This window comes from Denticeps clupeoides, chromosome 5 (assembly GCF_900700375.1).
Source record: "Denticeps clupeoides chromosome 5, fDenClu1.1, whole genome shotgun sequence".
NCBI classification, from domain to species: Eukaryota; Metazoa; Chordata; class Actinopteri; order Clupeiformes; family Denticipitidae; genus Denticeps; species Denticeps clupeoides.
Genome location: NC_041711.1, coordinates 31,179,874 through 31,198,223, shown reverse-complemented (window position 1 = coordinate 31,198,223; position 18,350 = coordinate 31,179,874). Strand labels below are relative to the sequence as shown.

Below are 18,350 nucleotides of genomic sequence, written 5' to 3'. Positions count from 1 at the left end.
GTGAGTGTGTGTGTGTGAGTGTGTGTGTTGGCCATGGGGGTTTCTGTGTTTCCTGTATGTCATAGGAACAGTAATGACAAGTGAACATGCGGAGGCTGCCTGTCTTCCCCAGTGTGGGTTAACCCGTGAAATAAAGAAAAGGGGAAAAAAAATCTCACCGCCTACCTGAGAGGAATCTTGAGAGTTTTTTTTTTGCTGCCGGGGAAAGATGGATTGCCTGAATTCTCCACCAATCACAAAACAACACATTGGTCGCAGCATTGATTGATGAAGTATTTAAGTCGTCAATCTCACATCACAGTTTTTTCCTCCCTTTCTTTTGGCAGCATGGATACTGTGTCTGCAGCTGTTTCAGTGAGCTCGACTTGACTAATAATAAAGTAAAGAAATAAACCAATTAATTAATAAAATCCTCATTTACTCATTATCACAGATTTGTCATTTAACCTAAGCAGGATTTCTGATATGTGTGTGTGTGTTTATGTATTTATGCATGTATGTAGGTATAAGGGATGGGATGCTTTTTATATGGTTCATAGCTCTTCGTTTCAAGAGGAGGCAACATAAAAAATCCACACAAAAGGAAAGAAGTCAATATGCACACACACACACACTCACACCGAAAGTGTAGCATTTCACAAAACTGCAAGCCTTGTCATGGAAATATAGATCTGATACGATGGCCATGCTTCCTGTGTCATGTAGTAACTGACATCTGTGCAGAGGAAGGGGTGTGTGGTCTACAGTGGGCTGAAGATGTCTTAAGAGCTGACAAAAGGTCAGGAGGGTTGGCTAGGCCGGATATCTTGTGAGACACCTTAAACAGGGAAGGAAATACCATTCATAAACACTAACTGTGGTTTTACATACTGATAAAAAAAAAAAAAAAAACAAAAGCAGCACACTCCAGTTTTAAATAGAAATATAGAAAATATATGAAAAAAATTCAAGAAAGCTTAAAAAAACTAAATAAAACTGTTTTTCAATGTTTTATTGTTTGTAGTAACCCACGAAAAGCTTAAACTATTGGTTGTTGAACACATCAGGAGTGTATTTGGTATGTTGACATTCACTCTGCATAAAGAATTATTTTCAAAAATTGCTGGAAAGGGTGCGTTGAATCTGTGCTGCAGTGATAAAGGCAAGCTGTTGTTTTTTTTGACCAACTTCCATTAAATTGCACTTACAGTGTATTCACATCATTATAGCAAGTTGCATTAAGTATTTCAAATGTTTTATTGTATTTCTTTTAGTTTATTTTTACAAATAGCCATTAGTGGATTTAATCATTTTCATCAGTAAATCCTGATGTGTTTAGACGTTGTTTCCCTTTTTCACTTCTCACTTCAGGACGGGTCTTACTCTACAGTCCAGCTGTCTGCTTTCAGAAGCCGCCCAGGAAATCAGCTGCCACTACCGCATTGACTGCGGCCATAATTGTCACTAACAATAATTGCATTGATCATTATTGAAAGTCCTGACCTTTCACCCTTCCCTGTGTTTCACTGGTAGATAAATTTCATAATTATGCCAGTTTGTTCCATATTTACTGCAGCACTCACTGCTGCATTTGGAAACCACTGAATTATTTATCAAAATGACCAATTGGCAGTAAACAAGTCCATTAGCAAGTTTTAAAATTAGCCCACGCCTTAACAACTTGATGCTGTTAAGTTGATGGTGAGGTTAACTTTCTAAATATACCCTCTCCCCATGGTCTCTGTGCAGAAATATAATCTCCCCCAGGACTCTGCGTAGCGTTGCTCCTGATCAATACATGCGGTTAGTGGGATCATCTTGTCTCTGAAAATGAATGACTTCACTTTTTCTTTGGTTTCATCTCATTGATTTGTTTGATTAGCCCATTGATTCCACCCCACTTCTTTGCTTATCAATATGAGAACTGATAGCATCAACCGAATCCAACCAAATTCCCCATCAGTCAGCTGCCTTCAACTTCCCAGAGTGCACTGGGGACCGGTCGTGACAGCTCACATTACAGGCTGTGACTCCAGATGACACTTGAGCGTTACATGAAGGTTCTTTAAAGGTTCTGGTTGAAGAACGTGTGAAGTGAGAGTGTCTGGCTGTGCACCTGCACATTGTGCACTGAGGCGTCTTGCCGTCTGCGTCAACTCCCTGTGAACCCAGAACAAAAGACAGGAAGTCTTTTACGGCCCGACTTCATGGCAGACTTCGGTTCAATGGAGGAATGGCTGCTCTTCATTCTCCACTGCGGAACTGTTCTAATGGCGCGACCGACCGCCGCATCAGTCAAACCGGGAAAATCGTGTCACCCTCACATGAGAACATAAACTCCACCTTAGAAATAACCTTAATAAAACTCAATAACAGCACAAAAAAGTGTAAATGTCTTCTCTCCCCCTTATTCATCAACCCGAGCTAATTAGTACAAACAAGGCCAGAGATGTCATGTCTTCTCGCTGGAAAGGCTGCCGTATTATTCCTGTCGGTTTCCTCAATGTTCTGCGAGGCGATGACTGGCCACACGAAGAAGTCTGCATAAAAGGTAGCCCTTACGACTAGTATCACTCAACACCTAGTAGCCTAGTGGGTAACACACTCGCCTATGAACCAGAAGACCCAGGTTCAAATCCCACTTACTACCATTGTGTCCCTGAGCAGGACACTGGGGACTGTCCCTGTAACTACTGACTGGATGAGGTCACCTGATAAATGCTGTAAATATAAAGTTTATATATTATATACATCATAGAACAAATATATACTGGAGCAACTCAAGGACACAATGGAGTTTGAACCTGTGACTTTGTGGTTAATAGGCTACTACCACCACTGTCATTGGTTTGCAGGTTCTTGATACGTCCAGGAACATTGTCCAAGAGGTGCAATTTTGGAGATGCTGTGACTCAGTCGCACAATTCACAGTAATGCTGTGCTGATGCCTCCTGGTAAGCAGAGGCAGCAGATAGGATTCTTTATCCTGGCCTGTCTTCCAGATGCATCGGCTTGTTTATCCAGCTTGTGGGAATTCCTGTGGATGTCTTTTGTGAAGCCACTGGGAGAGCTGGCGTTGCCGTCCGGCTTCAGCCTGGCTCTGGGAATGTCGCTCAGCTTGGACACGCCTTTTATTCTCCTTTACTGCCAAAATCAAGGCATTTGTGCCCCATTTGCACTTTCCAGTAAAGTCCAGAGCACTGAATAGTATAAATAAGACAGGACATGTCCTGGAGGCTGGGCCTGGAGCTCACTTATTGGCAAAATATGTTCAGGTCAACAGCAAGACTTTTTTTTTGTCATGCACAAGAATTCTGTTATTATCACTGATTGCTACTCACGCTTCCTTTTTAAAAGTCTGGATGACATGAGCTCCCCCCCCCCATATTAAACAGCAATTCTGTAAAATAGCATTGCGGCATCTAAACTGGCACTGAGTTTATAGTTTATTTAGAAAAACTTTACAAACGGTAAAAAAATATTGCAGGAGTGGCAGAAAAGTGGCCTTGCAGAGACATGGTTTTGGCCCTCCGGCATCCTCCAAAGGCGACCTCTGCTTGTTTCCACAGCCCAATTCACCATAGGCTTTGGACATTAATTAGCATTTCTATTCACTGTTGAGCACCCTCTCTTTCTCCATCTCTCTCTCTCTCTCCTTTCGTAAAATATTTCCTCTCAGGTTCTGGCAGCAGTTTCCTGCTCTTTCATCTCTCTGCCTCGTGGTGGGACCATTAGCAGGGTACTGTACCTGCGAGTGTTTGGGAAGCAGCTGTCTTTGGACACACAGGGCCCAGGGGCTGGGACATGGGAACGCCGGCTCCGAATACCACTGGGTAATTACAGCTTCCTTCAGGGAACCGAGCGAGTATTAGACACAAAACCCTTCCGCTTCAAATCATATTGATGTCCTTCCTTCCCACTATCTTGTATTTGTGCTTTAGTTATATATTCTTTTTTCGGCAATATATTTATATATTTAAAAAAAAAAAAAGTTTTATACACACATTTTACCCTGCAGATAATCCTCATCTATGCACAAACTTGTTAATCATTTTTTTTCAAGTGTGTGATAAAAAAAAACAAAACATAAAAAACATTCATTTCAATTCTCATTTCCAGATTTGTACATGAGTGTGCCATGTCTGATTGTCCACTGCTGTCACCTGACTCAGTGCCACCGAAACCAGACAGCAGAACAGAAGTGAAATGCGGAAAGAGACTAAAATTGCACACATACTATACGAGTATCGTTGTATGAGTGTCAGGATATTTAGTGTAATGCCCGGGTGCAAAGTGTGTGTGTGCTGGTGCGTGCGTGTGTGTTTAAGGTAAAGGTATTACTATCAGAAGTGGGACCGAGCAGCAGACGGTGGGCTACTTGAGGAGGGTGGGGGGACGTTCGAGGTCCCACTGACCACACATGGCTTGGCTCTTTCCGGCCGTGTAAGGTGATATGGGCCGGGTGGACAGGGGTGGATAGCAGAGAGAAGAAGGGAGAGAATTAGCAAGTTACTGAAAAAAGAAGTATGTATGCATTATAATTCAAAATATAAAGCATTTTCTGTGCTCAATTTTAACTTGGGGGATAAAGAAATATTTATCACAAAAACACAATTTTTTGTCATGTTCATGCTGTTGTGAGAAAAATGATAGTGAGCTTTTCTCATGCGAGACAGGGCTCTTTCTTGTTTTGCGGTGAAAGGTGACATGACCCATAATTCCACTGAAACCACTCTTCTCTTTGATGGGAAGACCCTCCCTGACACTGCAGGCAAACTTACGAGTGGCAAAATCATTCCCAGGATTTTTCCCTAACGATCATAAGTTGACTCAAAAACCAACGAAAGAGAACAGTTTGACGATTGGGAATAATTAAAAAAAAAAAAGTGCATTATGCTGAGATGCTGTTTGAAGTTGCACCACCTCGCCGTGTGCCTGTGTGAATGGAAGCGGCTGTTGTGGATCCTGCAACAGGAGACAGGATCCTGCTTTTAGTGCCCAGGATTTATAAAAAAAAAAAAAAAAAAAAAAGCACGAGTGCCAAATCCTCGCAAAACAGAAGCACAAAAGGCAAAGCGAGAAGAGTGCACCAGAAAACAGTGCTGTCAACAGGACCCCCCACAGAGGAATTTCAATTTCATATATCTAATTATCCCTGTCAGACGGAGGAACTGACAAAAAGCTCCTTTTGTTCCAGCTCTCTGTCTCCCGCGCCTTGCTCTCAATTAATTTCTGCATACGAATATGACTAATTGTCTCGCCGCAGCCCCACCACTTTATAAATAGTAATTTTGAATGGTGTTGCACGGGGGGGGGGGTGGTTCTCAGGGCATTCATGCATCAATTTATGATATTTGAACACAATGGCCTGTGCATAATTCAGGTGATCGCGCAAGCACGCTGAACGCAACCTTACCTTTTCACAGCGGCCGCCCGGCAGCCCCCCACAAAAGCCTGTACTCTGTCGCTTTTGTGGCGGCCAGCATTATGTTTCTCATATCAGTCATTGAAATTGCTGCGTTGTTTAGAGTGCCGATATTAGCATCATAATTAGGGACGGTGAAAGAGGCGAGAGCGTTGCGATTCATACAGGTTTTAATGGTACGCGGTGCGTAATGTAGTCCGCGCGCCCCCCCCCACCCCCATATCAACCTTTTTTTTTTTCTCTTTCTCAGCTCAATTAAGGATTTGCATTTTCAAAAGCTTGGCGGTTCTAAATTAAAATGCCATGCCGTTTTCTTATTTTCAGCATATGCGGCTCTTTTTTTCCTTCACCATTAGCTGTTTGGTGTGGAAAAGGCCCTATTGGCCACTATTAAAGAGAATTTTTTTTGTTTCTCACAGCATTTGTGTCCTCAGAATGCCCATGGAATGAACAGAACCCGGACTAAAAGGCAGTTGTCTGCATTCCCCTCGAGCAGAAAACTGCTGGGAAAACTCCTGCACTTCTGAAGTTAAATGTGTAACCTTCGCTGTTCATCCACAGTAAAACAGAAAAACAACAGGAAGGTCATAACTACACTCCATCCAGCCATTTCCACGTCTAAGTGCCTCTAATTGATAGCGTCAAATAAAAAATACACTTTTGGATGACATTGGCACTGAATAAATACTTTTATCTTTGCGTCTGTCACTGATATGAGAAATGTCTCAAGCACAAACAGATTAAGTAAGTAAAGTGCCACACTTAAGGTAAAAAAAAGCAGAAATGGTAAATGCAAACAAAAATTGATTGTGATTACGATCGCTGCCTCGAATGAAATTTGAAAAAGTTTTTCTTAGAAGCCTATTAAACGCCCTCAGACACCACCAATTGGAAGTGGCAGCTCAGTATGTACGTCCAGAAGCAGGCCCGCCGCGCTCCCACGGAAGATGGGAAAAGTGAACTTTTGGTAAACGGCAGTGTAATAACTCATGAAATAAACATGAGCGGGAGGGAGCGGAGGGAGAGTTTTATTAGACACATTCCTGGTCTATGGACACATGGACACTTCAACAGTTGCCATGGTGGCGGCGCTGACTACATTTCATAATTCTTCCCCTTTGTCTGGCCCTCTTTTCTTTTTCTTCCTCCGGCGTCGATCTCTCCCTCCTTCCCTTCTGTCCGTCGCGGCGCGCTCGCACACTCTTTGTGTTTTTCGTGCAGCAGTGAGTTCATCCCACTCGCCGCACCTCCCGAGTTTCCCAAAGCTGTAAATAACATCCTGCCTCAGTCTGGGTGGTGTGCGGCTCAGACGGGTGCAGCGTCTACCTCACCCCCCCGAACCCGGCCTGCGCTCACCCAGACAAACTCAGGCAAAAATTTTACTTTCGAGATACTACCAATTTGTACTTTTACTATATACAGTAATAAATCTAGAGTTGGAGTATGTTGTTTACGTCCTATTTTTCTGTAAGTATATAGGAAGCAAAAATGCAATATTATGTTCAACTCATTTTGCTTATGTGCTTTTTAAGAAAAAAAAAAGAAAAAAAAAACATGAATTGTTGAAAATGAAATTCAGCTCTGTTCCCACATACTAGGTGAATGTTCCGTTATGGGAAAAATAGTGTATATCCTCACACACACACACACACACACACACACACACATCCTCCTGTGTCGCAAGCGGTGGCATTATTAAGTCTTTCACTCGAGTCAGACACCCACATTAGCATATTAGTCAAGTAGGAACTAACTATCGAGAAAGGGGGGGGTGAAGGGAGGAAAGACAAAAAACGATTAGCATTCTGTGTATAAATAGTTCCAGGACAAGGGCTGTTAAGTTTGAAATTAACATGTAAACAGTTGGAAAGTCCACCCGGCTACGCCCCACCCCCAACACACACACATCATCCTCACCAACCTCATTGCCCCTCTCTCAGCCCCAGAACCCATCCCTTTTTCTTTTTTTTTAAATCTTGATAAATATACATAAAGTACTGCACAAAGCCCGCCTTGTTCCCCTAATGGGGACAGAGTCCTTAATGGAGACATATATTTCCAGGATTATATCAGTATTCAGTTGCAAATTTTGAGTTTTAATACTCTGCTCCACTCTGCTATGAATAAGAGTATCATTTGAATTCAGCGGACACCTGGTGCCGTGGGCCGGGGCTGCGTGGGGGGGGGGTGAGAGCGGAGCTGACCCACTCTGCCTGCCAAGACGGCATTTTCCCAGCCCTCCATCCTGCCTCCCAGCGCTGTTCCCCCTCTGCCTCAGCGCAGCGGCGCACTTGTAACTTTATTCTCCTCCGCGAGTGAGCGGACAGGGGGAGAAGTAGAAGAAAAAAAAAAAGAACGGGGAGGGCAGCAACCTCCTTATCAATCTCCCCTCAAGAGTCGATCCGGCTACGTTGGACGCGGGGCTCGAGTTACTGGGAGTGTGGGGGCTTCCGAGGCCGAAAACGTTTCTTTTTATTCATGCGGTACTGTAAAAGATAAAACGACAGCGGCTTTACCTCTGCCCAGTGGTGCCACCGAAGCCCCCTTTTGTTGACTTATTGTACATTAGCCATTGGGGCCGCTGGAGGGGAAGGGGCAGGGGGGGCCATTCGTATGCGCCCCACATCCACCCCGCGCACAATCGGGCCTGTATTACGTTCTGCAGATTTATACCCAGGATGTTGGTTTAGAGTGTTTCCCTGAAAAAGAAGGGAGATTTTTTTTTTTCTCTCTCTCTCTCTCTCTCTCTCTTCAAGTAAGTGTCTGCTTTCATGAGCAAGAGTGATTGAGGCGCACAAACAACGCTTTGTTTCCCGGGCCGCAGATGCGGGCCTCGGCCCCGCTTCACGCCCCGCCCCGCCCGCCCCGAGAAACATTCTCACTTTCTGTTTTGTTTTGTTTTGAGTACAACACGGCACTGTGTAATCTGTAGATTCTGTTCCCAGGATGATATTTTCACTCCGGGGTCGAGATTTCACTTTACACGCACACACACACACACACACACACACACACACAACAGGTTTTTAAAGGCACCGCTCATTGTGTCATTGTTTTTTGTGCAATCAGATTTATTGGACATTTGTGTTTATGTGTGTGAACCTCAACCAGAGAGCTTCTCATAATGGCCGCATGGTTTAATAAACCCTCCCTGAAGGCCACCTGCCGAGGATGTGTGGAAGGTGGTCCTCCATCCTCACCTCTGAGCGCAAGGGAGTCTCCACACCAGCGTCCGTCGAGAAAACTCCCAGAACTCTAAAAAGGCGCAGCGTGTTTTAATCGGATTTCCAGCCATTAGAAGATCCAGAATGTAATTTATTTGCAGATCTGTGGCCGTTCAGTAAGTCAACACACACACACACACACACACACACAGACCGCTGACTGCAGATCTGCTCTGCTGTGTATGCTGCGTCCATGCAGACAGGCGCTGACAGCCCGATCAGGCTTGTCATGTTTAATATTTAGTTTAATGATCAGACTGTTGACACGCGCAGCAGACCAACAGATGGGGGGGGGGGTAAAATCACACAACTCTATCATGATACGCAGAGAGAGGCGGGGCTACTGTGAGCCCATCTGATTGGAATAAGCTGAATTTTTCTATCTCTGCTTGATACCTTCCTATTTCACACATTAAACAAAATCTACACTGGTGTTCAAAAGATTTCCTTTTTAATTAAAGTAAAAAGTGAAGTGATTGTCACTTGTGATACACAGCAGCACAGCACACAGTGCACACAGTGAAATTTGTCCTCTGCATTTAACCCATCACCCTGAGTGAGCAGTGGGCAGCCATGACAAGCGCCCGGGGAGCAGTGTGTGGGGACGGTGCTTTGCTCAGTGGCACCTCAGTGGCACCTTGGCGGATCAGGAATCGAACCGGCAACCTTCTGATTACGGGGCCACTTCCTTAACCGCTAGGCCACCACTGCCTCAATTATTCTTTTATTTAAAGTTACAGACCTCAGACATCTGCATGTCAGTCTACTTGTCAGTCTGTTGAGCTTTTAAAGTAACAGACGTTGCATTAGTGAGCACAGCAAGTGTAATAGTTGATGATACGGAGCCTCTCTACATTTAGACAAATAGTCCCGTAATTCAACATCGTCTAGTCAGGATTTTTGTCAATTTTAAGTTATTTCGGTACTTTATCATAAAGTAAATTCTTTAGTGGTGGCAGTGGTGGCCTAGCGGTTAAGGAAACGGCCCCGTAATCAGAAGGTTGCCAGTTCGAATCCCGATCCGCTGAGGTGCCACTGAGCAAAGCACCGTCCCCACACACTGCTCCCCGGGCGCCTGTCATGGCTGCCCACTGCTCACCAAGGGTGATGGACACACTAAGCAGAGGACACATTTCGTTGTGTCACCGTGTGCAGTGTATCACAATGACAATCACTTCACTTTCACTAATGGACTCTAAACTTGTATTTAATAAATGCATCAAACATTTTAGCACTGCTATCTAGGTTACAGTTTCCACTTACAGAATATTGAAATATTTCAAAATGATCATGATAATGAAATGTGGGGTGGTAGTAGCCTAGTGGCTAACACACTCACCTATGAACCAGAAGACCCAGGTTCAAATCCCACGTACTACCATTGTGTCCCTGAGCAAGACACTTAACCCTAAATTGCTCCTGGGGGGGGGGGGGGACTGTCCCTGTAACTACTGGTTGCTCTGGATAAATGCTGTAAATGTAAAAGTATTATCTGTTCACCCCTACAGTGGACAGTGTACTGATTTTAGGTGGTGGTATTGCATTGTGGTCAAGGAACAGTTGTGTCCGTTCCAGAGTAATTTAATGAGCTGCTGATGGGATTTTTTTTTTTTTTAAATGCACGATAATAAAGCTCTCTCCCTTTCTCCTTCTCCCTCTTTCTCTCTCAGAGCCCCGTAAGTAAATGCAGGTCATCTCCGAGGCTGAGCTGAGTGCCCGCGACGATTAGCATATCACACAGCCAATCGACAGGGCAGTTATCATGTTACACCATGGCCACCACTCTCAACACACCTGCAGGCCACACCAGTCGGCAGCGCCGAGAAAGACGGAGGCATATCAAATGTTTTGCGGCAGTAGCGGCTTAAAAGCCTTACTGTTCAGTCCGAGACGGAGGGGAAAGCTTTCAGAAAAATTAAATAAAACGCTGGGCTTTGCCAGGGCTGAATGCCCATGCAAGTACAGTCATCTTCGACGCTAGGTGGTAGGGAGGCTAAACGAAGGCTAACCAAGAGTGTTCGAGTGATAAGCTCTGTGGGAAAGAGGGATGAATGAAAAAAAGAAGAGAAAAAAACTTTGGTGAAACTTCCTCGTGACCAAATGAACGTGGAATTATTTGTACAGCTCAAAACCGCAAGACGGCGAGAAAACAGGCCGCCTCTCAGACACGCCGGGCAGATTTCAATTTCGTCAAGCCTCCGTCCCTCGCCTATGTTGCTCACCTCACGGCGCAGGGGCCACAATTAGCGGCCAGACACTTCCCCGAGCGGGGAACGAGGGCGGAAGATATCCCCGCCTAAGCCCCTCTAAGCCAGCCGAGTCGGGGTGGCTTTCCCCTCCCTAATCAAGCATGGCCACTCCGGCTGGACTCAGAACCCCAAATTATGCATTCTATCCTATATTAAAGAGCGTCCAGGCCTGGAGTGGCTATGAGCGTTCACGCACTCCAGCTACATCATAAAGCGGAAAAATGGCCCGACTTTATTATTTTATTTTCCGCGGAGCCCGGGACAGCCTGGAAGCCGCGTCCCTCCGCCTAATCCAGACCAGTCCAGCTGCCATTACCAGACCCCTGAGAGCAAACGCACCGCAGCAGACATGAGTATCACACCCAGGCGCAGGAGCTCGAGAAGTGAAGGAGGTCGAAGGTCAAGGTGACGGAGGGGAGATAAATCGCCACGGATACGATGAAGACTCGTATGGGTAGAGTAACACATGAATAACGTTCCAAGGCGGTTGAACTAAGACTTGAACCGATGCACCGACGGGCCAAACTGACACGTGAGGGACAGACAGAAAGACAGTAATGAGTTTGTCACATACACGTGTAGGTACACGGGGCGCGCACGTCACGCCCTGCCCCCCTGCGCCCATGCAAATTGGAACTTAACACACGTAGCAGCAAGCTGCCGGCTGCTCTGTGATTTCACACCACCAATTAAGGCTCTCTTGGCAGTTGTGTGAACAGTTTCATTAGAGGAGATAATATTGCAAAGTGAAATGATAAGCAATCATTATGATGAATGCGCAGACATTACATTACATGCTAATGAGGTGTAAATGATCCCATTAGTTTTTTTTTTTGAAAGAGTGCAGATTAGATTAAAGCCAAGTGGACAGCGCTTCTCCGTGTTAGACAAGTTAGTGCTAATTAGGCCCAATCTCCAGGAGCAAATGAGGCGCAACCCTTTGGTAAACAATTATGCCTTCATAGCTCAAGGCAAGATGGACAGCCGCAGACAGATGACTGTACGTGGGGCAATGGGATCGGACGGGATAATCTACGGCTAATTCATTTTTACTAATCAATGCCAGTCTAAACGGAGCCATTATTTTTAATGCAGCATTCCTGTAAATTAAAAGATCTGCCACTTGTGCAAAAAATATATATATATATATATAAATTAGCAAATTAGTTCAGGCCTGAAAATAATGGATTGGCACTTGTCATTTATTTGTTGTCCTCACACTTCACAGTTTCCTGTTGTTGACACAGAACTGGTGCACAATTTGGAAAAGGAGCTCCATTAGTTATAGAATAATGCAGATAATGCAGTTAAGTCTTAACCGAGAAGGAGGTCGTCAGCAGGATGGATGGGAACGTGGGCACTTGCAGCTCTGATTTAAATGTTTCTATGGATAGTGTGCGTCAGCGATGGTACACCTACGCCGGACAGGGGGGGTTGATTGTGCTCGGTACCATAGGGAACGACATGGGTGAAAATTAAAGTGGCTGTTTGCTGTGGTGTATCTCAGGGACCACGTTGCATTGCAACAATTCCGTCCTTTACAGGACTATCTGACACGCCTCCGCCTCTGAAATAATGCCAACGCAACATGAATAGCTGCAAATGAGACGTAAATAAAACATTCAAGACGTCTGCCGCCGTACGTCCCAGACAAAGATGCACAATTAGACATGTCATATTGATGAAGGGTCACGCGATATCTCAACACCTCCAAACCAATCAAAACCATGCACGCTCACACACACACACACACGCAGGCACATAAGCGGCGACAGACAGGAACACACACAGAGCAGGACATCGATTGAGCCGCATGTGTTCTGAAGGGAGAGAGGGAAGCGGCCCGGCCTCTCGCCTCTCATTAGATAAGCGTTTATGGCTTAAAGATCTCAGGACTTGGGGACCGTAGGTTTTTTTTTCCCTCTCTCGCAGAGGCGGCTGCTTTGGCGCAATTGATTTCATGCGCTCCCCTTTTGTCTGATAGATGTGCTTAGATTATGACAAGAAAGGCATTTCTGTAATCCCTCTGCCGATGGAGTTATGTTTTACAGGCGGCCGAGCCCTTATCGTTGATTGATAACGCTTAACTCAAAAACATATTTAAGCATTAGGATCGTCAATATTTTGCCAGCAACTGAAGGTGACCCTTGGCTCCTCTGTTTGCTGTGTGTGCGCAGAGGGGTTTGATGGTAAATTTGTAAGGGTGGTTATGTGGCGAGGCGGTTATGGATTTGCTATCTTGGCCTGAAGTGTTTGCTGCTGATTATGTGATTAAATCAATAATAATTTCTGTTTGTGTTCCTGGGCTCATCTGCTTCATCTTCTTTTTCCTGTGTAGCTGAGTGGAACGGCCTGCTCAAACACACACACACACACACACACACACCACAAAACAGAGATGGTCCAATGGAAGTAAACGCATGTTCTTAATGCCAGATGCAGTGTGAACAAACCAATTTTAAGAACATTTGTCTAATTTGAGCAGCGATTCGCGACAATTTGAAAAACTAAAAGGAAAAATCACAAATGGTAATAGGGTCATTGGGGGCAGTGGTGTTCTAGCAGTTAAGGAAGTGGCCCCATAATCAGAAGGTGGCCGGTTCGAATCCCGATCCGCCAAGGTGCCACTGAGCAAAGCACCGTCCCCACACACTGCTCCCCGGGCGCCTGTCATGGCTGCCCACTGCTCACCAAGGGTGATGGTTAAAAAGCAGAGGACACATTCGTTTCACAATGACAATCACTTCACTTTCACATTCAAAAGTTCCAGAATCAGATCCAGATTCAGAGTCTGGTTACCAGTTTTGGTTTTGGCATAGTTCATTCAGTATTGTCAAGGGAAATATACTTAATTTTATATAGTTCTAGTACTGAAAACAGAACTTTCTCCTGTTTTGTGACAACTGGTTACCAACTGAAGAGGGGAGGTGATGACAATGGGAACAGAAACATAAAAATACCATTTCTGTTTTGGACAAACCCAAACTTTTCAGTTCCATATGGAACCATAATTGTGGTGGTAGTAGCCTAGTGGGTAACACACTCGCCTATGAACCAGAAGACCCAGGTTCAAATCCCACTTACTACCATTGTGTCCCTGAGCAAGACACTTAACCCTAAGTTGCTCCTGGGGGGACTGTCCCTGTAACTACTGATTGTAAGTCGCTCTGGATAAGGGCGTCTGATAAATGCTGTAAATGTAAATGTAAATTGCATGCCACTGGGCATGTTCTTTAAACCAAAATCTGACAACATTCAGAGCTGGTGCAGCCTCAGGGTCATGGGCTTCGCAAGTTAATGTTGCAGTTGAGTCTCAAACAACCACCAAAGCAGATTCAGACTTTAGCACGTTTCTGCTCTTTAATGGATTGGATCCAGATTCTTTTTTTTTTATTATTGAGGCTTTGGTAAGATATGGGCAAAGTCCTACTGGTTGAATACGTTCATCCAGAGGACGTAAGTGACCTGCTCATTTATGCTTTCATTAAATGCTGATAACTACCCGAGGTTCTGATGAAGCTTGATGAAGTGCGCAGGGACTCCTCAGCAGCTTAAACTACTGTAAAGGGCCGGCAGAGGAGGCAAATCTGCTAAAGTTTATCTTTTCATGGCTTCGTCCTCAAACGAACCCACTTCCACCTGTTTCTCCAGTCTTTTCTTTCCGCCTCTCACAGGGGGGCAGTGTTTGGCGCCGAGCCGTGCCAACCTCTCCTCAGGAACCACAAGCGTGCATTCGCCCGGCGCTGCCAGATTTCTCTGTTGTGTCTAGACGACAGGAAATGCAAAATTACGTTCGTTTACAGCCATCAGGCTGAAGCCAGCAGCGTGTTCGAGGTGTGCTTCCCAGAGCCTGCCGAGCGGCCATTCGGGCCGTGATTGGTTGGATGCAAGGTCAGGGGGAAGCCGGGTGAGAAGTCTAGCTGGTCATCATCATGTCGGGATGATTTTAAGGTAAGCGCCACTCATCTTTGATTTCACTCGGACAGCTCTCTGCTGCTGATTATCGCTGTAGGCGCCTGAAGTGGGGAGGGGCTCATTAAGGTAGCAACGATGATGAAGATGAAATGGGGCAAAATCTTCTCACACCGGAAAAGGACGGGACCAGCGTGTTGTGAGTTCAGTAGGAGAGGCCTGAAGGCAGTCTGGGCCTCTGTCTCTATTTCAAGGCTGTGCAGTGTGTGTGTGTGTGTGTGTGTGTGTTCCTGCCTGTGCTCTGGGTTAGCTCAGACGCCAGTGAGATTCCCTCAGCACCCTCTTTAAATCTATACCCAATAAAAATCTGCCCCGTCTGGAAAAACAAAAGCTGGGGAAACATCTGTAAAACATCGATTTTGCAGATTGCAAACTAACTGCATATCTAATGAGAAAAGAAATCATTTTTGATTAATTAACCCAAAAACCGGAGGATCTAAAACGCCACAGGGGAGATGACAAGCAAGCAGGTCTTTGGACGAGATTGGCCAGACGTATTGGTCAGGTGTCCCTGCTGGTTTGAGCTCTTTCGCCTCAGTGGGAGGTGGCTGTACACAGCAGGCAGATAAACAAGGTGCAGGACCCAGCGCCACTCACACACTCCTAACCACACCGCCGAGGACTGGAGCGAAGCGTTTTTATCCTTAACTACAAAAAAACAGGATACTCTTTCAACAGTAATTTTACCATGGCCACCCGGCCACAGGAATAAAATGCATCAGCTGCAGATCAAGCACGTCAGACCTAACCAAACAACCAGTTCGCTTTATCCGCCGACAAAGGCTGCTGTAACATATACAGCATGACAAAGAACACCAGAAAAGACCTATGAAATTATTTTATCCCATTTATAATATGAACAATTGCGTACAAAATATGACAGAGGAAAGAAATTAAGCTACGGATGGGTGACAAATAAAAAGGAACTGAACTGCATGAAATTGTGTGGAAAGGCCAACTGGTGAGTTTAGAGGGAAGAGTTGAAGAAATCATCACAAAGTTACTTTGAGCAATCACCTTCATCCTATAATGGACATTTATATCTTGACGGCAGTGGTGTCTGTCACACCCCCACAACACAAGCATCACTGAGTGGCAGATGAGTATGGAAATGGTGTAAATAATATGATTCACCAGTACAGTATCAAAATCTGTCACAGAAAGTGGTGAAAATGTTCTTCTTGTGACACATTTAAATTTTTTATCACGCATCTGTAATTAGTATTATTAAACTACTAACAAAATGGATCAATTCGAATTAAATGCAGATGCCTACAATTGACCTGAATTTTTATTTTAATTTGGAAGCTCTTTTTAAATGCCTGCGGTAGGGAGGCCTCTGGTATGGTCTGAGTAATTAATGATCTGCATTTTGTTTGTTGAGCTGACAGTGACGCACACACCTTTCAGTGGCTGCTAATTTGAATAACCCTGAAAGGCGATTGGGGGGCTCGTATGCTGTAGCGGGACCCTGTGCTGGTGACCTCTCATGCAGTAACAGTCAGACAGTGGCCCATTGTAATGCTGCTCAGCATCACCTCTGAGATTTATGAGCGTGGTCACACTTCCCAGAATGCAATGTCACACTGACAGCCTTTCATTATTTCACCGCTAGTGATTAGACAGAACAATTCTTTGAAAAAGCCATAACACCTCAACTTGACACCCCAGCAAACTGGCGCTTAAAAAAATGTTATGCTTTACATCTGTCACAGATTTTTAAAAGCTGGCAAGCCCGGTATGAATGCATGGTTGCCCAGTAATTTCTTAGAATTTGTTATTACCTTTTCATATTTCATATGAATGTAAGACAAAACAGCTGTACCTCATTCATTACAACGATAATACATTTTTAATGGAAAATTTTAAATTTAAAAAACAAAGTATAAAAGTATCAAAATATAATGCAACTATACAATAAAAAATATCATTTAGGTATAATAATTTCACAACCAAAGAACGATCTTCATGGGAAACTGGCAGGAGGCTGTAGGGTTCCAGGAGGAGCCACAGTAAAAAAAACAACTCAGTGTCATGAAGTCAATTTTTTTTTTTTTTTTGATAATGAACATTTTTTTTTTTTATTTTTTTTTTTTACAGAACTCCTGCTGTCCAATTCTTTTTGGATTTGTTTTACATTGTTTATGCATTTTAGTAGTTTTTGTATGTTTATTAATTTCATTGTGCCAACTTTTGAAATATGCAGGCATATGTGTTGAAACAAATTGGAGAAAAAAAACTTGATTATTGTTGATTATTGTTGATTATGTTGTTCACATATGATGTATAATGATGTCTGTACCACTAAAGTTAAGGACAGAAGCATGTTTATGTGCAGTGGGAAATTCTTTACATGCTTTCCATGTTTTCCGTGTGCGAGCTCCATTTGCTATGCATTTGTGCCCCTTTTTTCCCATCCCATCCCTGTTTGCATATTTATACAGCTGTAGATCTATGGAGACGTCTATGGAGAGGGATTAATAAATGAGGTCATAATGCATGAGTCCATAACCTTGTTGGATTCATTTGATAAATGTTACTTAATGACTTTATTTGTATTTTTTTGTGAAAGCTTGCAAAAAGAAAACTCCATCTTGGTGGCCTGACCTCTCAGTCTGGTAAAAAAAAACCCAACGGCTGTGAGTGTATGGCTTGTGCATGGGGCCTAGCTGTTGCTGACTCATTCTCCACCCTCGTCTGTGAAATCATCTCCGGCCTGTAATCGCCTGCTGCCCCTGGGCTGACAGTAGGCCTGATCCTTCTGTATCTTACAGCGCAGTGCGCATCAAATAAGAGCCGAGACACATTCCTCTTCCGTTGCTCCAGTGAACGGTTATCTTTACGAGTCATGTCCCATGATCTGTTCGCACTGATATTCAGCATCATAAAAACAGCTCCTGTCCTAATTTGTTATTTACGAGGGGTGCTGTGTCCTTTTGAGAGCAGCAACATAGAAATCCCCCCCCTGGATGAATGTGGCCTGTGAATCACAAATTTCCATGGCAACCAGGGCACCATGCCATGCCTTTGAGAGGCTCTACAGGGTGAGATGAAAGGGCATTTTCACAAGGTCCGAATCCCAAAGCTACATCACATCCTGGACCTGGGCTTTCTGAGCACCAAAAGGATTTGACCTCATGTGAAGGCACATTTTACACATTCTGCCTTCTTTACTCATGTCATTGACAGCCTACTGTCATATTGTGTAAGGCATGTTTAAAACCACCAAACTTTCACAAACGGTCTCTAACAACAGTGAGTTGTGGGTGGTAGTAGCCTAGTGGGTAACACACTCGCCTATGAACCAGAAGACCCGGGTTCGAATCCCACTTACTACCATTGTGTCCCTGAGCAAGACACTTAACCCTAAGTTGCTCCAGGGGGACTGTCCCTGTAACTGCTGATTGTAAGTCGCTCTGGATAAGGGCGTCTGATAAATGCTGTAAATGTAAATGTAAATGAGTCTCTTATAATAGACAATTTGCATGCCTATTCAATCAA

General features: G+C 44.4%; 1 long non-coding RNA gene across 2 annotated transcripts in view; it reads right to left on the bottom strand.

The window, feature by feature from the left end:
• Positions 1–18,350, bottom strand: part of LOC114790055 (uncharacterized) — an 85,629-nt gene that overhangs the window by 43,351 nt on the left and 23,928 nt on the right. The gene's annotated exons all lie outside the window — the stretch shown is intronic.